Raw genomic sequence first — 24,331 nt, forward strand, 5'->3', positions numbered from 1 at the left:
CATTTAATAAATAATGTGTTGTTGGGAGTCTAAAATATGTCAGGCTCTATGTTGAGTATTCTACACATGAAAATGTGCTGGAGGAAGAGTTCCAATGAAAAAATGGCAGAGTTGCACCAGTAAAGTTAAAGAGAAGATGAGCATCTGAGTTAGTGACTAATATTAAGAGACGTCCATGCTAAACTGCATGAGGAATACTGAGATCGTTCCACAAAAGCTGGACTATAAAGCCAGTGATTGGAGAGAAGGGGAGAAAGTCAGTCACAGGTTTGGCAAACAAACAAAAAGGTGATCCTGAGTGAACTTTGTTGTTTGTGTTTGGCTTTTTCCTTTTCTCTCTGACTTGGTATAGATGAAAGGAAGACACAAATCCACAATGATGTTAGACTGCCCTCCATACTGAGCACACTCTGTCTCTCCATGACTCATTACCCTGCATATACTGTGGTCCCTTACTATGATACATTGCTCTAGTTTATTTAAATGTTGCTATCTCTCACTAAATACCAAGTCTTCCTGGACAAGGACCATGTCATTACTGATTTTAGTATCACCTTCTCAGCTTCCTTCATTAGGACAGTTTACAAAGTAAATGTACAAAACACAACCAAATGAAAAAAAACCTGCTTATTACAAGACCAGTGAACTCAGGGCGCCTGGGTGGCTCAGTCATTGAACGTCTGCCTGTGACTCAGGTCATGATCCAAGGGTCCTGAGATTAAGCCCCACATCGGGCTCCCTGCTTGGCAGGAAGGCTATTTCTCCCTCTCCCACTCCCCCTGTTTGTGTTCCCTCTCTCACTATGTCTCTGTCAAATAAATAAATAAAATCTTAAAACAAAACAAGACCAGTGAACTCTAGAAAATGGGACCCATCAACCCAAGAAGGTGTGGGTGGGATACGGTTTGGGGTTGAGACAGTGTCCTGGCAAAGGAAAGCAACCATGAAAATCCCTCAACCAATGAAAAAGCTTATGTGGACAGTGGACAACCAGATAGGTCAAGGCAAATTATACATATGGCAGCTGAGGTAAGAACATGTTTGTGAATTTTGAGGACATTTTCCATGAAGTGATTCAGCATTCCTATATGAGCATCCACATATTGTACTCCTGTTAGAATTTAGGTTGGGCAACATAAACTCTTTGATCTCATCAGATGGCAGAGGTATGTGCTCCCTTATCACATTGTCTTCCAGGAAGCTCAAACTACGATTAGAAGTCTTAGCCTCAGCTGCAATGTATATGTTTATCTCGAATTTCTGTTATTTAAAATTCTCTTATCTTTTATTCTCCAGTGTCCATTTGTTATTTATTTCTTTACTCCTTATTACTCTAGTGGAGAAAACATTTTTTTCATGTTTGCATAAGATTAGCATCACCCTCTATTTATTAAAAATATAAATATTCTTGGGTGGGCATGGGTGCTATGAAAGAAATAAGAAAACTCCTTAATTATATTCAAGATCACATGAAAATCAGTGCTGTTAGTTCTTGATCTATGTTGAAAAGCTTGACTTCTTCAACCCTATTATGCACAAAACTACATACTACAACATAGATGAACCTTAAAACATGGTAAGTAAAAGAAACCAAACACAAAAGGCCACATATTATATAATTCCATTTATATGAATAATCTTAAGTAAGCAAACTCATAGAGACGGAAAGCAAATTGATGGTTCCCAGGGGCTGGGGGTGGGAGAAAGAATGGAAAATGACTGCTTAATAGGTATGGGGTTTCTTTTTGGGGATAGGAAAATTTTCTGAAATTAGCTGGTAATGGCTGTTGTACAACATTGTAAATATACTAAAAGCCAATGAATTGTACACTTTAAAATGGTTAAAATGGTGAATTTTATGTTATGTGAATTCTACCTCAATTTTTTAAAAAACACATAAAAACAAGATCTTTTGTCCACAAAAGTACTTTTTAACTTCAATTCCAAAGCTTCAGGATATTCATCTGAAATCAAACACTCTGAAAGTTGACAACATTTACAGAGATCAAGAAATTGAAAGACTGAATGGTTTGCTTCTAAAATAAGAAGTTAACCTCTTCCCAAAAAATAATCACAATAAAGGAACAAATCCTGAGCCACTTTTCCCCCAAATCACTCCCAGCAGAGCTGCCCTCCCACACGGGTATGTTTTCACTTCCATAATAAATTTTTTTTTCGTGGGCACCTGGGTGGCTCAGTTGGTTAAGTGTCTGCCTTAGGCTCAGGTCATGATCCCAGGGCCCTGGGATCAAGCCCCGCATCGGGCTCCCTGCTCAGCGGGGAGCCTGCTTCTCCTTCTCCCTCTGCCTGCAGCTTCCTCCTGCTTGTGCTCTCTCTCTCTCTGTGCCAAATAAATAAATAAAATTTTTAAAAATAAAATAAATAAAATAAAATAATTTGTTTTCATGTTCATAATAAAATCTTTAAAAATACTTTAGGAAAACTAATTTCAGATGGCATGATATTACTTGAGTAATTATTAAACCCCCCAAAATAACCAATATTTATTTATAGCAAGTAAATCAAGGAAAGAAATTTGTAACTTAAAATATTTTGGGTTTTGTTATCATTCTTTACTCACCTTATTTATTTATTATTTATTTTAAAGATTTTTTATTTATTTGAGAGAGAGAGACAGCGAGAGAGGGAACACAAGCAGGGGGAGTGGGAGAGGGAGAAGCAGGCTTCCCGCTGAGCAGGGAGCCCCATGCGGGGCTCGATCCCAGGACCCTGGGATCATGACCTGAGCCGAAGGCAGACGCTTAACGACTGAGCCACCCAGGCGCCCCATTACTCACTTTAAATAGTCCAATCTTCCTATTGCTAAATAAATCAAGCTCTTGCCAATTTTCTCAAACCCCATCAACATCCTTCCGTCCATCGTGTTCCAACTCTTTAGAGTACTTTGCAATGTCCTCTTCCTGCTCCAAGTATCCAAGGGCTCCTTCCCCATTTTCATGTAAGACAATGAAGTTATAAGCAAACAAAAGAAGAAAAAGTGAAGCTCACGGAGAAAAGAGAGATGAGACCAGGATAGAAAACATGAAGAAGATCGTGAAGCTGAGGTTAGAGCTTGCTGCCCAAAGAGGACTAGTTGTACAGCCTTGCTAGTTATTGTCAATACATGGGCTACCACTGTGGCATCACAACGCAGGTTAAGGTGATAGGCTTGGGGTCAGACACCCCTGGGTCTTAATCCAACTCTTTATGAGCATGGTCAAGTTTTTATCTACTCTTAGCCTCAGTTAATTTATATGTAAAATGGGATTAATAATACCTAATTCATGAAATTATCATGATGAGTAAATAAGATTATGTTAGCAAATCACCTAGCACAGTATAGAGTTCATACTAAACTTTGAGCATTACAGGGGTGCCTGGGTGTCAGTTAAGCATCTGCCTTGGGCTCAGGTCCTAATACCAGGGGTCCTAGGATACAGCCCTGCTTAAAGCTCACTGCTCAGCAGGGAGTCTGCTTCTCCCTCTGCCCCCGCCCCCCGATGGTATTCTCTCAAGTGCAATCTCTCTTTCAAATAAATAAACATTTATAAATTTTATCTCCCCATCCTAATTACATATTTTTTACTTACTTGAAGGACTTTTACATTTATTCTCTGTTCATCTTTTATAGTATCATTCCCTTGACCCTTTTGGGACCTTCCAATATCCCACCCTTTGGCCTAAGAGTAGTCTGATTTCAGCTTCTCTTGGTTGCCACCCTGCAATTCCAAATCACTACTGAGACAAACATTAGTCAACTGAATAACTGAAGAGGACAGTCCTTCCACCTGCATTTGCCTTTTAGAAAAGACTAATAAGTTGATTCACAGTCCACAGCTCAGGGATGAATCTGGAGAGTCTGTTCCCAGCAGGCAGGGCATATGCCTTCTGTGTAACAGCTGTCTCTTTGTGCTGTAACTTCAAGCACAGTATTGTGCTAAAACAGCAAGTAATGTAATAAAAATGGGACAATTCAGCCTCACCTCTATGTGCTTGGGCGTGTGAATAGGAAAAACAAAGAAAAAAAAATCTGACTTTTCATCAGTGAAATGGAGGACCTGCCCGAAATACAACTGGGGTAGAAAAAAGGTCTGGGAGATGATCTTTCCATATCTCCTCTGCTAAAGAGAAACCCGTTATTCTCTGGCTCACCTTCTGATGTCTTGCCAGTAGCATCAGATTCTCTGAAATGAAGGCAAAGAGATGCCGACAGCTGCGCCCAGCATGAAAACCACCAAACTGAAGCAGATCTTGTAGCCTGTCACATGGCATCAAGCCAAAGGAAGACATCAATGGCGCACTTAATAAAATCCAAAAACAACTTGCACATATAAGAGTATTTAAGAGGAGGCAAAAGCATCTGGAAGCACCATGGGCTCTACAGTATATTTCTTTTCTGAAAATATAAGCATCACAGGATTTCCATGAATGTGCTAGGTGAATGGATGCAGCAAGAGAGCACATCACTATGCATGGTATCAGATGAAATTCAAGAAAAAAAAAATAGTACCTTTTAAGTAATCATAGTGCCATACTATTTCACATGTATCATTCAAATGATCTTCATACTAACCTTTTGAATTAGGGAGAACTTTTTAGTTGATAGAAACCAATTTCAAACTAGCTTACACAATGAAGACAATTTATTAGCTAGTCTGGATTCATGAATATCACATACCTTAGAGGATACTCCTGTCAAACTTACATTAATTTGTCCTTGGACAGAATTCCTCCTATTAGGAAGTGGAGTTGATTAAAAGAGAAGGAAAGTTTTTAGCTTTCTCTTGGACTCAATTCCCTCCATTTGTTTTTGTGAGCAAGCCATCACACTTTCTTCCATATGCCCTCAAGATTTCCTGTCTCCACACTGCTAAACAAGTATCAAAGATCTTGTCGAGAGGGAAGGAGAGAAGAGCAATGGAAGAGAAGAAAGGAGAAATGATGGAAATGCTTAGAAGAAGGAGGAGACTATCAATGGAATATGAAAATAAATTAATGTTCCAGTGTGTTCCATTTTCTCTCTAAACATAATAATAAATTAAGATTTTATTAACCTACAAGGATATACTAAATCTGTACTGTCTAATATGGTTGCCACCAGCCACATGAGGTTACTTCCATTTAAATTAATTAAAATTAAATAAAATTAAAAATCCAGCTCCTCAGTTGCATGAGCCACGTTTCAAGTGCTCAAGAGCCACACATGGATAGTGGCTACCGTATTGGACAGCATGAATATTAGAACATTTCCACCACTGCAGAAAGTTCTATTGGATAGCACTGATCTCTAAAAAAGAGAAACCAACCTGAGCTTTCTTAAGCCTTAATTTGGTGGGCAAAATAATGAGAAACACAATCCACACTGGAATAAACATAGAATCAGAAATGAAAAACAAAAGAAGATAAAGTTTCCGATGGGGGCAGGATAGAACAGCCTTTAGTGGATAAATCTTTCTATATCAGAAAGAAGAGAGAAGGTTTGAGCTGGGAAGTGAGAAAACAGGATCTGTAATATGGGGCCCCATGACAATATATAGAGTCAAATTTAACCTCAAACTTAAGGATCAGAGATATGCCACTCAAGATGAGGGACTTACATCTGCCTAAAAAATGTAGTTGTTTTTCTTTCAATGGAACTGCAATAAAATATACTATAAATTGGCTAATTGATCGGGTTGCTCTGTCAGTGTCATGTCTTAGGACAAATGTTAGAGCTTGCAAATTTTATTGTGAATTAAATACAAAATAATGCATTCTTTCTTAATTTTCTTAGGTGAGCAATTATACTCAAATGGTGATGTTTGAGTAAACAGATCACGGATACAAATAGCCATGATCTTAAAATGGAAATGATCAAGTATTTTTTAAACTCTAGATTTAGCATAAAGTGTGACACCAGATGTCACTAAGTGTACATAACCTGAAATTTTTGTAAATCTAAACCTCTGTGATCTGAAGCAAAGTTTGTTCTTTCTCTAACCTTCCAGATAGATTAGTACATTGACCCTGGTATCAGAAAGTCCTATGATTCTTGATATACCAACTGAAAATGAAGATGAAAGTCAATATTTTCTTTTTTTGCAAGTATAGAGTGACCTGTAGAGGATTTTCAACTTAAAAAAGATAAAAACATGTTTCCAATGTCCTTGACAAGTATTTTTTAAATGTCAATGTTTAAAAATAAATTTATTATTTCTAATAATATACTCATTATAATAGAAAATATAGAAAAAATAGAATAAAGATACTCAAACATATATGCACAACTTAAATACAATCCCTTATTGACATTTTGAATTTTTTTGCTATTTATAGCTTAAATAAATATGTTTTTATCCTACATTTACAATTTTTTTTTTAAGATTTTATTTATTTATTTGACAGAGAGACAGCAAGAGAAGGAACACAAGCAGGGGGGAGCGGGAGAGGGAGAAGCAGGCTTCCTGCAGAGCAGGGAGCCCGATGCGGGGCTTGATCCCAGGACCCTGCGATCATGACCTGAGCTGAAGGCAGATGCCCAACGACTTAGCCACCCAGGCGCCCCTACAATTATTTTTTAAAGCTGTCAATAAACTTTATTTATATAATTTTACATAATATAATTTACTTAACCATTCTCTTTATTTTTTTTGACTTTTGGATCACCATAAATACAATGGCAACAAATACTTTAAGAGATAAAATGTTGCACAGCATTCAGTGATTTTTGTGTTCAAACACGGGTGTTAGTTAGATCCCCAAGGTTGAAGACCCGATTCTTTATTTCCTATCTGTGGGATATTGGAAAGCTGTTAAAACTCTCTGTGCCTCAGTTTCCTCATCTGTAATATTGAATTCATAGGGTTGTTTTAAGAATCAAAAGAGATGACAGCACCAGGCATAAAATAATAGCCCATTCTCTTCATAAACAATACTATCTCCATAGGGTAGATTCCCAGAACTGAAATTACTGAATCAAAGCTATAAAAGGTTTTAAGTCTCTCGAGAAATTTCACCAAGTTTGCTTTTTAAAGATTTATATCCATGGTTATGCCACCAGTCATTTTTGAGCATGCCCCTTCATTATCTAGTCACCAACCCTACTTCTAACGGCTTTCTAACTTTAAGGAGGTAATCATGTAAACAACAGCCTTTTTCAGCCAAAATATAAAATAAACTAAAATTCTACAAAAAAAAAAAAAAAAAGTCAAAGTTAGCATCTTACTCTAAAACACCTGGAAGGAAGGGGTGCCTGGGTGGCTCAGTCATTGAGCCTCTGCCTTCAGCTCAGGTCATGATCCTGGTGTCCTGGGATCGAGGCCCACATGGGGCTCCCTGCTCAGCGGGAAGTCTGCTTCTCCCTCTCCCACTTCCCCTGCTTGTGTTCCCTCTCTCACTGTGTTTCTCTCTGTCAAATAAATAAAATCTTTTTAAAAAATAAATAAATAAATAAAACACCTGGAAGGAAATAATCTAGACATCTATTTTAAAATATTCACCACTCCTTTCTCAGGAGACCTTTATTTACATTCTCAGTGGGGAAAAAATGTCCTACCAGCAAACGGAATATCACTGTTTATAAGTAAAAGCAACAGTATGCAAGGGATTCAGAAGGGATGAATGGAAATGATAAACATCCAAATGATAATAAGAGTTTCATCATTTTCCCATGTTGCAGCTAAATAAAGCTTTACAGTAGATCCCAGTTGAGGGGATCTACTAGCAGGTTTCAACTACCCGGATTTTCTATCACATTTCCCAAGGTTAAATACGTTGCCTTGAGGCAGCTGCTCCAAATGATAAAGGGGACACTGTAGGACCGTGGTGCTCTTTGTAATGTTAATAACCCTTGATTCTGATATTTGATGCACCTCTGGGGATATCTGCCGGTTTCGGACTTTAAAATCTAACTCAGTTAAATGCACATTATTGCAAAAAATAAAATAAAATAATTTTTTTTAATTTGGCAGAAGCAGGAAGATAATTTGAGCATTCCACATATTTAGATACTTTATTTCTATCGCTGAATTGAATTTGCACAGGATAACATGTTGTGATAGAAAATTAATGTGTGTTTTTTTCCTACAAAAGCAGATGGTATTTTATTTCAGAATTCACATATATTTATATGCTTATTGGATTCATTTTTATGGTAGAAACTACCCAGGATAGTGATCCTTTATCATATTTTTTACTTATTTATTTATTTAAGATTTATGCCCCATCTGGCTTCAAAGGGGCATGAGATGTCTGTAGATGAAAGAATAGGTAAAATGAGACATAAATCTGTGGTAAGTTAATCAAAAAGAGCAGAACACATTCAGAACCACAATTAATACAGGTATTGCTTTGGGGAAAAAAAAATAGGTCCTCTATATTTTCTAATTGCTAATTCAAAAAACAAGAATAAAAAGGAAAAGGAAAAAACATGAATATTTTGAATCATCATATAAATCTCCACCTACCTTTTTTTTTTTTTGATAGAAATCATCCTATGAATCTGTCTAAAGAAGAAATGAATGTGATGAAGGTATGAAGCATCATAGGAGCCAAGAACAAAGAAGGAAAAGAAAAGGAGAAAGGTAGTACAGGGGATGATTCTAAAAGGAAAGGAAAGGGCCCTTCTTTGGTATGACATGCCCTGGGGTTGGTTCAATGAAGGCAATAATGAATACAATGATGTCACTATAATGGGACAAAGTTTGGCAAATAGTAATTGTTTAGTAAATGTTGAAAGCAAATGAAAGTGGGCACTTCCACGTGTTTTTTTTTTTTTTTAATTAATACAACCACTGTTTAGACTTCCTTTTGAAGATATCAAGTCAACCAAGTAATAATATACTTAATTACAGTTTTATGGAAGGCATTTTCACATTATTCAATTTACTATCACCTTAACTCTCAGTAAATGCTGAAGATGAAAGGAACAATAACAATTTGTATTCTGATGGTCTAACTTTTAGGATAGCATTTGGAAAAAGCTGGAGAAATTGATAAATAAATAACAATATTGACCTTCTCAAACATCAACCCCCTTACAAACAATAGTGCCACATACTAAGGCTCATTCATTCACTTATTAATTCATAGAATTTCTGAATTCTGTGTATATATATATATGCTCAGTCATCATTGTCATCTAGTCATCAACTCCCCACTTGTTTGTATGTAGTGTTTAATTTTTAATTGCAAACTACAGCCATAATGGGTATGTCAGTTGAGTTTTCAGTAGTCAAATAAAATGACATCAGACGATTTCAAGCATAAATAGCTACTGAGGTAGAGAAAAAGATGTTAAGACTAGAATACCCGTGATCCAACAAGAACAAAATTACAGACCATATTTTAAAAATAAGTCCTACTCTGAAAAACAAACTGAGGGTTCTAGAGGGGAGGGGGGTGGGAGGATGGGTTAGCCTGGTGATGGGTATTAAACAGTGCACGTATTGCATGGAGCACTGGGTGTTATACACAAACAATGAATCATGGAACACTACATAAAAAAAAAAAATTCCTAAAAAAAAACAAAAATAAAAATAAAAATAAGTCCTAGCTAACATATAACATAAAGTTAACTTGGTTGCATTGACCCCTCTTCCAGAGATCACTGGACAGGGAGAGTGATTGGCTTAAAGTCATAAAATAAAAAACAAGGAATGCTGGATTTACAAGTGAGTTAGGCATTATATCTGCCCACAATCTTGACCTTTGCATTTTGCCTTTTTGCAGTTCTAGAATTCTTTGGGGGCTAAAATAAGGGAACCTACTGCTAAACACAGGGATCTGCAGCTAGACAGTCTCCCCTTCTGGAGTCTGACTCAGAGACAGTTGCCTCTGAGGCACCTCACCATGATACTTGAAAGAGTTGCCCCATAAATTTCTGCTCCTAATGTTCCAAGAATTCTCCAGGCTGTTGACCTTCCTGAGATACAAATTTTAGTATTGTGGTGCCCAGTCTCTTTTCTATAAATTCCCTTTGGGCTTCAGATAGCCAGAGTTGCTTTTGCATCTTGCAAACAAAAAACATTACATAAGATAAGCCTACATTTGCTAACTCCTGATTATCTTTTTCACAAAATGTCAGAGGACACTGAACATGAGGTACGTCAAACAAGTCCACTACAGTATTTTGATTGAATCTAAGACTTAGCTTCCACAGTAGAGTTTGGGATAGGAGCTTGTGTACAAGTGGCTTATTTGGGAAGTGATCTTGGGAAGCAGGAGTCATGACTAGAGAGAATAAAATAAAGAAGGAAGTGAAACCAAGGAAAAAGTACATCATCAAGTTGGCTATGATGATCTCACTAGACCCTTTAAAGAGTATATAGAATTATTCCCTGGAGGCATGAAAGGAAAAGATAATCAATGACCCCTGTTCCTCTTTTGTTGAGGATTGCCTATGGGCATTTACTACTTTTTCTACAATTCCATGTCTTCCCAACAGACTCTTGCAGGTATTCCCTGCTAAGCAAAGGCATTGGGAGAAAATAATAGCTAAGGTTGGTGGCGCCTGGGTGGCTCAGTCGTTAAGCGTCTGCCTTCGGCTCAGGTCATGATCCCAGGGTCCTGGGATCGAGCCCCGCATCGGGCTTCCTGCTCTGCAGGAGGCCTGCTTCTCCCTCTCCCACTCCCCCTGCTTGTGTTCTCTCTCTCACTGTGTATCTCGCTCTGTCAAATAAATAAAATCTTTAAAAAAATAAAAAAATAAAAAATAATAGCTAAGGCAAGAACTAAATAATAAAAGAAATTGATTAAATGCAGTGGTTGTAGGGTAGAGAAATATAGAAAAATATTTCAGACCTACACATTATCTAATTTAATACTGAGGTGTATATTATTTCAATTTACTGAAGAAATAACTCACATTCTGAAAATTTAAATTATTTTCTCATAACCACAAGGTCAATAGGCAATGAAATAATCACTTCATTATTAAGTTTGGAAAGTCAATCTCAGTTTCCTCACTGACTCTTGAAAAATATTTAAAAAATCTTAAATATACATTCTCCACCTTTGCGTCTGATCTTATTGATAGGTATGTGCGTTATTTTCTTTCCCCACTATCTTTAGGCAGGTGTTCTTATTTTATTTAACATGACTTTTATCGCTGTATTAGCTGGGAAAGAAAGGGTCAAATAATAATAAATGAAAAAAATTAATTAAGCTTGTATTAGATCTAGGCAATGTTTTAATTTAAGCTTAAGCATGCATTTGCTAATTTAGTTTTCACTGCAACTCTATACCATAGCTCTATCATATTTACTTTATATATTAGAAAAATGAGGCACAGAGAAGTTAAGTGATCTGGCCAAGATTACCCAAGAAGTCCCATTCTGAAGTGGGTCCTTAACCACTGTCATACACTGCCTCATATTGTGTATGTGTCTGTGCCATTCAAAGCAATCCAATCATGAGAAGATCAGTCAGAAACTGGGGGAAAGCTGGTGTGTCTTCTGTCTGAGTTCATTTCCAAAGTTATTTAATTTTTGACCACTGCATGATAGTAATATTATAAATTCATGCTGGAAATAGAAACTTTCAGCACTATTTTTGATCTCTTGTTATGTGCTAAATGCTTTACATAATGACTTATTTCATCTTCTCATTAGTCCTAGGAGGTAGGATTTAGTTAGGGGATGAAGTCTGAGGCTCAGAGACATTCAGTAACTTACCAAAGGTCACTCAGTTGCAATGAAAGACATAATTAAATTAGCATTCTGGCTGAGACTTCAAAGCCTATGCTCTGTAACATAAATATGTAAGGATATTTATGAAGGATGGCTCTATTCAAACATCAAATGTCGAGTTGGACTCTGTAAAGTACAATGGCTTGCTTTTTTTTTGGTCTTTCCAATCATATCTGGGAGTACTAGAAGGACACTTTTTTTTACAGTGATAGCTTTTGAACAAAAGCTACCTATGTATCAAATCATTATGTTGTACACCTAAAACTAATACAATGTTATATGTCAGTTATATATCAATTTTTATTTTTTAATTTTTTTAAATAATTTATTTATTTATTTTTTAATTTATTTGACAGGGAGAGAGAGAGCACAAGCAGGTGGAGTAGCAGGCAGAGGGAGAGGGAGAAGCAAGCTCCCCGCTGAGCAAGGAGCCAGATGTGGGGCTGAATCCCAGGACCCTGGGAACATGACCTGAGCCGAAGGCAGTTGCTTAATCAACTGAGCCACCCAGGCACCCCAATATATATCAATTTTTTAAAAAGCTACCTCTATAAATACTGGCACTGGTATTTAAATAATTTTATTTAATTTTTAATTAATTTAAATACCACCACCACTCTCTCAAAAGGTGTTTCAATTTGTTTCCTGGCCAATCTACATATCCAGAAGATCTTCCCAGTGGCTCACTGAAGCCTAAGGAAAGCAATATCCAGGGACTAAGAGGAGAGTTTTCTAGGAGAGACAGACAGAAATTCACTTGATACTGATAAGAGTAGGAGGCAAGTGGAGTAGTGCTAAGGGGTGGGAGAAGAAGATACAAGCAGAAGTATAGGAAGGAGTTTGTGGAAACTTATATGAAAAATGTCATAGGTTCATTGTAAAAATTAAATGAGATGAGCCATACACCACTTAGCTTAGCATATGCTCTATAAATTTTAAAGTTTTTAAATCTCTATCATCATCACCACCACCACCAGTATTGTCATCATCATCATGATCACCATCATCTTAATCCTAATTAGACCCCTACCTACCACTCAATATCACTCTCCATTGCCCCCAAATTTTCCATAGCCTTATAATGCAACATCATATCTATTGTGAGCAGAAATTGATGGAAATATCATGGACTTTGCAGACCTTGGTAAAATCGCATGGATTCTTTTTTTTTTTTTTTTTTAATTTATTTGAGAGAGAGAGAGAGTGAAAGACAGAGCAGGAGTGGAGGGGGGGGCGAGCAGAGAGAGAGAGAGAAGCAGAATCCCCGCTGAGCAGGGAGCCCAGTGCGGGGCTCGATCCCAGGACCCTGGGATCATGACCTGAGCCGAAGGCAGATGCTTAACCGACTGAGCCACTCAGGCGCCCCAAATTGCATAGATTCTAATGAGAAAATTATTATTTCTTATCAGAATATTAAAAGGGAAATTTTACATAGTACTTGTATTGGTAGACACGTAGTAAATGTTCAATAAATGATTGCTTAAAGTAACATAGCACTACAAGGTGATATGGAGTATACATCAAGTAGAAAGTCTACATCAAGCTGAAAACATGGCACTTTGAAATTCAGATAATTTGAGGAGACTTTAATAAGGAGGCTATTTTAAAATGTGAGGAAGAGGATATAGAACCCATAAAAGATATTACAGTACCCTGGAACTCTATTTTGACCCCAATACTGACTAGGTAAGAAGAGAGGAGGTTTTGCTCAAAATGGACAGGATTGGACGCAGAGAGCCATTGTATCCTAGCTGAGAACATCAGTTGAAAGAGGGAACAAGCCTGCAGCACATCACAGAAAGGATCCAGGGGATTAAATACCCCAAATTCACTCTCCATCCTCCTTCTTTCCATGGATATAATCTATACAGGTCAGCCTCTTATGGCACAAAACAGAGGTAAAAGGTAGAAAGTGGATCTGAAAAGGCAAGCAGAAAATGTTTCACTGAGGGTCTATTTAAATAATTAGCTCTGGGGCACCTGGGTGGCTCAGTCAGTTGAGCCTCCAACTCTTGACTTCAGCAAAGGTCATGATCTCAGGGTCATGAGATCAAGCCCCACAGCATGCTCCACACTGAGCATAGAGCCTGCTTAAGATATTCTCTCTCCCTCTCCCTCTGTCCCTCTCTCATTCAGGCTCTCATAAATAAATAAATAAATAAATAAATAAATAAATAAATAAATAAGCAAGCAAGATTCTGTGCATATGCATAAAACATATAAACATACATATGCTCACTAGGAATTAGGTATAAAGTTTTCTTCTGTTACATCAAATGTTGTGATCACAGGTTTCCTTTAGCTTAACAAATAAGAGTTCATATATTTGTTTTTCTTATTGTTAATTCCTTAATGGCAAGGATTTATTCCTTTTTGTATTTCAGTTTTCACTACCATTCAATATGTACTTAGTTCAGTGTAGTTACTTCATAAATTGCTTATTGTATTGAATTGAATTAAATGTCTGTTGGAAGCTACCCTTTCCTTAAATGAGGAATTTCACATTGAACTTCAACTTGACATCTGGAAAATGACCTTACTGAAAAGGTTAAAGGTTTTAGTCAAAGTCACAGAGCTGATGATCCATAATACTGGATAAGAGCCAGGGTCCCAATTTTTAATCCTGTTCTCTTCCAATATGTCATTCTTCTCTACATACAAATTCTCCTTCCTATGAGCTTGACAACTCCATCCGTTCAGCACCCTGGACAGTGCTCGGGACATACAAACAGAACTTTTTTTTTTTATGTATTTTTCTTTTCACACCCGTGTTCTCTGATCCTAGAACAGTACTAGGAAGCCTGTAGATGCTCCATAATGGTTTGTTGAAGAAGTAAAAGAATTGATTAATGAGTAGAAAGAGAGGAGGAAGAAGTTTGTTCCAAGCAAACAGCATATTAATTCTTCCTATCTATGAATCTTTTCCCCTAGGTACTTTGTTTGGGTACCTTGCACATATATGCAAATCAAGCAAGCACACTGCACCAGTAGCTGTGTGCTTGAGCAATGTGAATTGTTAGGGATATTCTCCATCATCAGCTGATTTCATGGATAGAAAACCAAAGGATAACCAAAGTAGAATTTTATGTAAAGAGACTAGTCATTTTTCTATGTTCTCTTTCACAGCATTAAAATGCTATTCCTTATTTAAATACCAAAAAAGTATTTTATGTGCAGAGCTCACTCTGGACTAATCTCTCAATCTATGGGTGGAATGACTGAAATCTGGCTTTTCTCTCAATGAAAAATTATTAACGGAAGAGCTTTAGAAACAATTTCCTTGTGAAATACAAATCTGTCTTGTTGAATAAAGCATTCTGACAGGCAGACTAGAAAGTATTAATATGAGGTAACAATCTATCTATACGATTGAACTTTATTTGACTGTGAGAAAAACAGTATAAAATTCTATTATGGCACATCAGGAAGGCCTGGCTTTCCCCAGGCCTTTGTATTTCTTTTACAGAAATCCTCATAAATCATTTAAAATCATTGACCATATCTTACACCTCCCTTTCAGCCATAGTTCAGATGGAAGCTGTGTTGTACTCTAAATGGCTCTGCTTCTCAGATGTAAAACAGAATTTATGTTTACTATTCTTCTTCAGACACCCACACTTTCCCTCTGCAAGATAAACCTTATAACTGCTTTAAATCATCCATTTTCTTCATGTGATTACTAAAAGACTGGCAGATTTACAGGCCTAAGACCATCTGTGCCAAGGAAAGAAGATGATTTTTTTTTCTTAATAGAAAAGATGGCATTGTTTTATTGTCTCTTTTACAATCTTGCTTATCTGCACACAAGAATCCTCTGTGTTTGACCTGTAAGTATTCACTTTGCTCACTGACAGTCTTCTCTGCTCTCCTACTCTCCCATATGAAACCAATGAAATATAGCCAGCTTTATGCTAATGCAGGGTTTCTCAGTCTCAACAGTACTGACATTTGGGTAATAAACAATTTGATAATTCTTTGTTGTATGGGGGACTATGTGTGCATTTTAGGATGTCTAGCAATGTCCCTTGGGGCTTTTACCCACTAGATGCCAGTAGCACAACCATCCCCTGGCTGTGAAAACAAAAATGCCAGATGTCATATTGCAAAAAGTCTCCTGGGAGACAAAATCACCCCTGGTTTGAGAACCACTATAAAGGCATTCCACACCTGTTTAGTAAATTGTGGGGAAAAAATTAGAGGTAAGGTACACCTACTAAAGAGTCTAACAGAATTCATTACATCCATTCATACATCCGTTCATTCATTTGCCAATTCTTTCTTTCATTGGCTCTTTTCTGGCCATTTGGAGATTCCACAGATCTTATCCCCAAGTAAATAACACTCTCACGGAGAGTTGGTTTTACAGTTATTTGAAGGGTATAAATATGCAGAAATCTCTGGAAAGGACTTTGTTGGTAAGTCCAAGAGAGAGTAAAACTGAATAAATGTGAAGCCTGACTTATGAACTCATGAACTCTGGCAAGAGTAGTCAGAGCTCTCTCACTCACCAAGATTCTACTTTGTGTAATGGAGTTAGAAGAAAATATAACAGAGGGTGATAATGCCTCTTAAGATACCTAAGGTTTCAAGTGCTCCATCTCCTTAAAAAAAAACCACTACATTTTAGTAAACCTTTAAGAGACACACTTCAGAATATTTCTTAAGAAACTTGGAGTGAGTGCTCGCTTCGGCAGCACATATACTAAGAAACTTGGAGTGAATTATGCAATGAAAATAAGATAAAACTGGATTACAGATTTTTCTTCCATTTGCTTGATACTTGTCTGTAATTCGAAGTTTGTCTACAATGAGTGTGCATTTCTTTTATAATTAGAAAAAAATCAATAAACTTTATAAATTAAAGTTCATTAAAAATTCTGGCTCCTATATGTTTAAAGTTAAGCCCAGCACAGTGAATACCTTACAGTAACTTTCAGCCTCAGAGGGGATTATTTATGGGCAACCACTGAGTACCCCCAGAGAGCAAGGAAATAAAGGTGACACGACGGCATTTTCCAAATTGCTTCTGAATGTACAAAACAGCAGCAGGCCTTTGAAGACCAGGCCTGCAGTGTCTGCCCAGGGAACAATGGTCCATGTAACAAAGTCATCTCTCTCCAGTCCTCCTCACTTCTCCCCCAAGTGATTTCTGCTGTGGCAGCTAAAGCCTCTAACACCCCCACACCCAGGCCTCTGGAAGGTCACATTTGCATTGGCTAGAAGGACGGTCCAGGTGGTGCTGCCCGTGGATACTGTCTGCTATTGCTCGTTTGCTTAATTACAGATTCTTCCCTTGCCAGGCTTTCCTTCCTGATCACCTCCTGCTGTGTGCTGTTTGGACATTTAGCAGGAGATAGGAGAAAAGGAAATATAAAGCAGGGGATCAAGCTATGAATCTGTGAGAAAGACAATCTGCAAGTTGCATGCAGACAGAAATGGGGGAAAGGGTCACTTGATGAGAAATTATTCCCTTAAGGACATGAATAAAATCTTTGTTGAGGTTCTTAGAAACATTGGCTTGAATGCCAGGTAGACCTGGTTCCAATCCCAGCTCTGTTGATTATTAGCTATGGGACCTCTGTTAAGCTCCCTGAATCTAGTTTTCTTCTCCTGAAAAATAGACTTAATAATACCTGTCACAACCTGAAAATTAAATAACTACTATAAACTGTACTTCAGGTACTTTTATGAGTCATTCATAAACTCATTCAACTAGTTGAATGCACTGTAGGTGTCAGAAACTACTACATATTGAATAAGACATAATCAACAAAAGTAAACACAGTCAGCCCCTCCCCTCAGGGAGCATCCAAGCCGTCTAATTAGAAATCCATATATCTAGGAAATAAACATATAAGTAAGCATATCATTCTAATGGTGATACATACCACAAGGCAGAAGTTTGTGGGGACCATTTGAGGGTATGGAAGGCTGCACTGAGGATCATCAATCTAGAAGATAGAAAATTTACCAGGTAAAGGAAATAAAAGTATTCACTATTGACAGAACAATATCAAAAAGTGTCTTATGATATTACAGAACATATGGGGCTCAAATAACAATCCCCTTTGTACACTCAGTACATGGCACAGTGATTCGCACAGAGGTCAATAAATATTTGTTGAATGAGTAAATGAAATTTCTAATAATTATTTTGTAAGTGTTGATTCAGTTACTTGCTAGAAGTACAATCTTTGCCAAATCATTTACTTGTCTAAGAATTAGTTTCCTTATTTGTTGGCTATAATGATTCATAATAATGCCATCTCTAGATTATTTTTAGGATCACATGAAAGAGTGAACATGAAAGGGCCTGCTTGGTAAAGTACTGCACAAACTTCACTTAAGTCTCCCACAAATAAGAATTTTTCTCTAAAACTATTACTAGATGGCAAGCCCCTTGAACCAGGTGCCAAATCTACTGTTTATCCCTGCATTCATAGCATTCATCAGGGTACCCGGACTGAAGCAGACATTCACTAAATATCTGTTATTAAAATATCCACTGGTAATAATTATGCTTTTATTTTTCAATGTGTATACAACTATGTGTACACATATATCACTTGGATTTAGGATCCTGCATTGCTTCTGTCAAAGGCATCAAAACCAAGATGTCAACAGTATATCAAACCAAATATGATTCCATGATCTCTCTCTTGTTGTGCTTCTTGTACTATCCACCAAGTCTGTGCCTATTAACCAGCCTGAAAAGGCCCAGAAATATTTCTAAGCAGAGTTGGTACCTCTACTAATTAAGCCTGTTCCTTTTCTCATTCAATTTGCTTCTGACAAATAAGAGTGGGGCACAAAAAGAAGGAGGTGTGGGAGATTTATGCTATAATTTATTGGATTATCAATATGGCCACCCCAATGTTTGAAAAGCACTAGAGCACAGTAGGTGTTGGGAGAAGCAATCTGTCATGGACCTTGAGCATCCCTGCATATTCTTGCTGGGTATGTCAAGAATGCAAGACCTTGAATTTTATGTAGACCATTTCTCAGGGCTATGTTATCAGAAGCAACCTGGAGGGATGAGGTAATGTCTCTTCCTACTACACCACTACCCCACCAACAAAAAGCAGACTTGCTTCCAACTTACTATGAAAGTGGTTAATCCCATAATCTAGAGTTTCTGTCCTATAATGCACTCCTTGGAATTGGCAAGAGGGGGACCAACACAAACATAAAGCTCTGGTTACTACTGTGAGTAATAACATCCTTTGTCTCTGAGCCAGGAGTTTCATGTCTTCAGCCAGTATCCATGATACTGTAGCAGACTAACCTGATAGCTTGTAAGTAGAGTAAAATCACAAACTTTTCACTGTTCTGGACATTAAGTAATAATTTTGGCATTGCAGTCTGATATATCTGGGTCTCTCTTTCCATTTAACTTTTTTGAGCTCTAGTTTTATCTTTTGAACCTGAGATCAGAAACCCAACCATAAGTACTGAGCCGGAATTATATTATTTCACTCACAAATAGGTCTAACTATAGTATTGTGACAACAAAACAATAAAAAATAAAATAGCCACAAACTTATTTGAAATAGTGGGGGAACTTATAGAGTCTAAGAAATAGTTAAATAATCAGGTCATAGGAAAATCAGAAATAGTTCTGAGTATCTCAGACATGGGAACTCATGAACCATCTCTAGAGTAATTCTTAATGACACAACTCCAATTACCTTCTATCTTTATGTTCAAGATTCAAATGCCTAGAAGAGGAATATTGATTATTTGAGCTTGGGTCATGTATTTTCCTTGTGGCAAATATAGTGTGAAAGGGAGAGAGAAGGGACAGGCATTTTACTAAATATCTGGACTGACTAGAGTAGCAAATGCCCAAAGAAAACAGAAAAAAACCACAGATACTCTTCAAATATCACTACTGACATATGTCAGTGCTCAGTACATGTTAAGTGTTTTTATCTCATTTTTTAATGTTGCTGTTGTTACCATTATTAATAATAATAAAAATCGTGTTACAAAGCTGTCAGTTACTGATAACATAAGCTCATTAAAAAATATCTTCTGTTAGAAAATTCAAATCTATCAGGGAGAATGTCACAGATGCAAATTTAAGAAATACCAAAATTTTTTCAATGTTAAGTGTACACTGGTCTAGCAATCAGTGAGTGTGAAAACCTAAACTAATATTTTCTCTTCAAGTTGATAAGAAAATGAAGAATATAACCCTTGGTTAGGAGTGTAGATTCTAGGGGTGTCTGGGTAGCTCAGCTGCTTGAGCATCTGACTCTTGATCTCAGCTCAGGTCTTGATCTCAAGGTTGCGAGTTCAAGCCCCTTGTTGGGCTCCACACTGGGTATAGAGCTTACTTTAAAAATGAATAAATAAATAAATAAATGGGAGTGTAGATTCTAGCTGCTTTGAATCTGAGCCTACCCACTTCCTAATTATTTGATTCTGAGAAATTAAATTAATCTCTCCATATTTCAATTTTCTCACATTTAATTCATAGAGTTAATTGAAGCAGATAATCCACTTAAAGCATTAACACCATCCCTGACACTTAGTAAATGCTCAATAAATGTTAACTACAGCTATTATTCAATGAGCTATCGAAGTCCATGTCTTCACTCTTTCACCTGTCTGCCCACTCCATATAAATAATAGGTAGACCTACAACCCAGCAATTGCACTACTGGGTATTTACCCCAAAGATACAAATGTAGGGATGCAAAGGGGTACGTGCACCCCAATGTTTATAGCAGCAATGTCCACAATAGCCAAACTATGGAAAGAGCCAAGATGTCCATTGACAGATGAATGGATAAAGAAGATGTGGTATATATATATAATGGAATATTATGCAGCCATCAAAAGGAATGAAATCTTGCCATTTGCAATGACATGGATGGAACTGGAGGGTATTACGCTGAGTGAAATAAGTCAATCAGAGAAAGACATGTATCATATGATTTCACTGATATGAAGAATTCTTAATCTCAGGAAACAAACTGAGGGTTGGAGTGGTGGGGGGAGGGAGGGATGGGGTGGCTGGGTGATAGACATTGGGGAGGGTATGTGCTATGGTATGTGCTGTGAATTGTGTGAGACTGTTGAATCACAGACCTATACCTCTGAAACAAATAATATATTATATGTTAAAAAAAGAAGAAGATAGTAGGAAGGGAAAAATGAAGGGGGCAAAATCAGAGGGGGAGACAAACCATGAGAGACTATGCACTCTGAGAAACAAACTGAGGGTTTTAGAGGGGAGGGGGGTGGGGGGATGGGTTAGCCCGGTGATGGGTATTAAGGAGGGTACATATTGAATGGACCACTGGGTGTTATACACAAACAATGAATCATGGAGCACTACATCAAAAACTAATGATGTAATGTATGGTGACTAACATAACATAATAAAATTAAATTAAATTAAATAAATAAATAATAGGTAGATCTGCAAACTCAAGCATGGCCCCTATTGGACATGTTTATAAACAAAAATAAATAATTATGACAACTCTGTATAAGGATGATAAGGACTTAATCTGACAACATATTTTTCTGAGAAAAAAAATAAGACCCAATAAGATTTTAAATTTGCCTGTATAGAAAAAAAAGTACATTTAAAGAGAGAGTTAATTATTTGGCACTAAAATACTCCTCTTTTATTGTGATTTCAGTGGGCAATTTAACCATGCTTTTTGCTCTCATGTGTATCTACATTTTAATCACTCAACTGTCTTAATTTAGCCATTTACCTCCTTTGCCTTAGAAATTGCTTTATTTTTTGCAATGAAAAACCTTTCAAAAATTACCATAAATATTTGTTTTATATAACCACTGTTGAGGAAAAAAGAAAAAGCCCCTTCACTTCCATTTAATTCTAAAAGGTACAGAAAACATTGTGTTTTACTCCTTGCAATGGTTGGGCTATAGTTATATTATTAGGGCCCCTGAACAACTGAGCTTGCATTCACTCAACACTCTGTCAAAGTAGGACCCAGGAATTATAAAATGTGTTGATTTATTGATCTGTGGCATCTTTCCCCCCTTTAATCTATGCCTTTTAAAAAATGCATAAGTATCCAACTAAGGATTTACCAAAATGTTAGTTACATAATAGCTGTTGATCTCAATTGCTATTCATGACTTCTGAACATTTTTGCATCTGTCACAATGGGGCTCATGCTTTGGAAATACTGACTCTTGACTGACCTTGATCCAGACAAATCTGGGCCCAAAGTCTATCTTTGCCATTTACTCCCTAACAAACATCATACGTCAGTAAACTTTGCTGAGCTCTAGTTCATAATGATCCTGGTCTTTTATATTATTGGGTCGGTGGGGCAAATCATAGAATAATTTTTCCAAGCTTGTGGTCTCAATTGTATCAGAATGGTGGTCTCTCTAAGATAAAACTTCATTCTTAACAATCCCCTTGGCCTGTATCTTCCTCAACCTTGATACCCATGACCAAAGAACTAGGTTTCCATAACAAATTTCTGTTTTGCTTTTCCTTCTGCCTCTCTAATCATTCATTTGTCCCATCTGTATCGCTGCTTCTTCCTACCACCCCATGCATGGAGAGGCCCATAACACAACTGAACCGTCAGCCCTGTATTCCCTTACATCTTCACTCCTAGAAACAACTTTAAAAAATTCTTATCCCATCAATCAGTACCAGCTAGAATGGTGGGCACCATTATTCTTAGAACAATTCTACGAGATAGTTCAAATATTTGTCTCAACACATTGCTTGTATTCCCAGCCTTCAAAAAAAAAAAAAAACTTAAAACCAGATTTGGGGCACCTGGGTAGCTCAGTTGGTTAAGCGGCTGCCTTCGGCTCAGGTCATGATCCCAGGGTCCTGGAATCGAGCCTCACGTCGGGCTCCTTGCTCAGCGGGGAGTCTGCTTCTCCCTCTGCCTGCTGCTCCCCCTGCTTGTGCTCTCTCTCTCTCATTGTCAAATAAATAAATAAAATCTTAAAAAAAAAAAAAAAAACAGATTTATCTGACTCTAATGATCATACTCTTTCAGGTACATACACTTCCTTATTTATACCTCTCAGCTCTAGACTTGGCCACCTGAGTTATTATATTCTTCATTTTCTTACTGGCTTATGTGTTCAGCTAAGTGGGTCTGAGTGTTTTTAACTGGAAGGTGATCAATTTCCTACACACATACTCCCCTATGCCCATCCTACTTTCTGTCCATTAGAATTACTACTCTCCTTATAATTCCCTCAACTGCTGGGGTATTATAGTACCTATTTCAAAGGGCTGGTTATAAGAATAAAATAAGTAAATAGGTATAGATGAGCAGTACCTAGAACATGGTCCATTCTCAGTAGGTTAGTTCTTCTCATTATTATAATTTATATTGTATTAGTACTTCTACAACGACAACAACAATTACCACCACCACCACTACTACTACTATGAACATGCTCTAAAATGTTAAGATCTAGGGACACCTAGGTGGCTCTGTTGGTTAAGCGTCTGCCTTCGGCTCAGGTCATGATCCCAAGGTCCTGGGATCAAGTCCCGCATCAGGCTCCTTGCTCAGTGGGAGTCTGCTTCTCCTTCTCCCTCTGTCCTTCCCCCAACTTGCACTTGCTCTCTCTCTCTCTCTCTCTCAAATAAATAAATAAATAAATAAATCTTTTAAAATGTTAAGATCTAGAAAATGAGTAGATATACAGAGAGTAACAACCAAATGAGTTAAGTACTCTGACAGATATTTGTAGAAGACGCTCTATCATCACAGCAGAGTGCCTAAATGTACAATGTCTGTACTTCAATATTTAGTCACTGAAGACACACACACACACACACACACACACACACACACACACACTGACTATATGTGTGCCCCATACTTTGGAAAAGGAAAGGACACTGGTAGGATTCCTCTGTATCATCCCCCATGGAATGAAATTCTTAGCGAATGCCACTTTGAGGTGAGAATTTCTATCTTCAGTTACCAGATTGTCTCCCAAAGTAACTGAAACCTGTAAGCCTTAGATAGAAAGCTGCTTGGTGCCATTAATTATAATAGAGCAATTTCAGATGATGCGACAATACTGTTTTTGAAGTGGGAGGGTTAGCTTAGCCTATAAAAATATATAAATACATATTTATTTAAATATACATATTTTAAAGGATTTGTGTCTGAATGGTGCAGCTCCTAAAACTAATTATATTTAATATAGTAAGGCAGCCTAGTCATTTCTTCCTGGCCCTTCCAACAAGAATCAAACTAATATTCAATGAGCTTCAGAAGGGAAAGCCCAATGGCCCTGGATTCTCTCTGGAGAATCCTAAAATAACAGAGCCTGAATTTGGTCCATGCTGCTTCTGATTAGACAATTCCTTGCTGGCCACTATCTGAAGGGATGAGAATGTAACCATTAAATCCCTTCATCTTTTATCTTACTGGGATCTGGAGAAGAAAAGTAAAGTTTACTTCTACTTCTACTTTTGCCTCTGAGATAATCAGAAAACTAATTCCTATTCAGAATAATCCAGAGGAGGAAGTACACGGATAGACAAGGAACCACATGCCTCTTAATAACCTCACTGTCACTAATGTACACTGATGAAAGCACCGGTGTCCAGCAGTCATGTGAGAGTCAAGGGAGATAGTCCTTTCATACAGAGGCACAGTGATGGAGTATAGTGGTGTTCC

The 24,331-nt window shown here is 37.3% G+C and overlaps 1 long non-coding RNA gene across 1 annotated transcript in view; it reads right to left on the bottom strand.

The window, feature by feature from the left end:
* Nucleotides 1-24,331, bottom strand: part of LOC144380248 (uncharacterized) — an 882,993-nt gene that overhangs the window by 573,648 nt on the left and 285,014 nt on the right. Inside the window, exon 3 of the long non-coding RNA XR_013444222.1 lies at nucleotides 17,555-17,617. This is a non-coding gene — a long non-coding RNA (uncharacterized LOC144380248). The remainder of the gene's footprint in view (nucleotides 1-17,554; nucleotides 17,618-24,331) is intronic.

This window comes from Halichoerus grypus, chromosome 15 (assembly GCF_964656455.1).
Source record: "Halichoerus grypus chromosome 15, mHalGry1.hap1.1, whole genome shotgun sequence".
Taxonomy (NCBI): Eukaryota; Metazoa; Chordata; class Mammalia; order Carnivora; family Phocidae; genus Halichoerus; species Halichoerus grypus.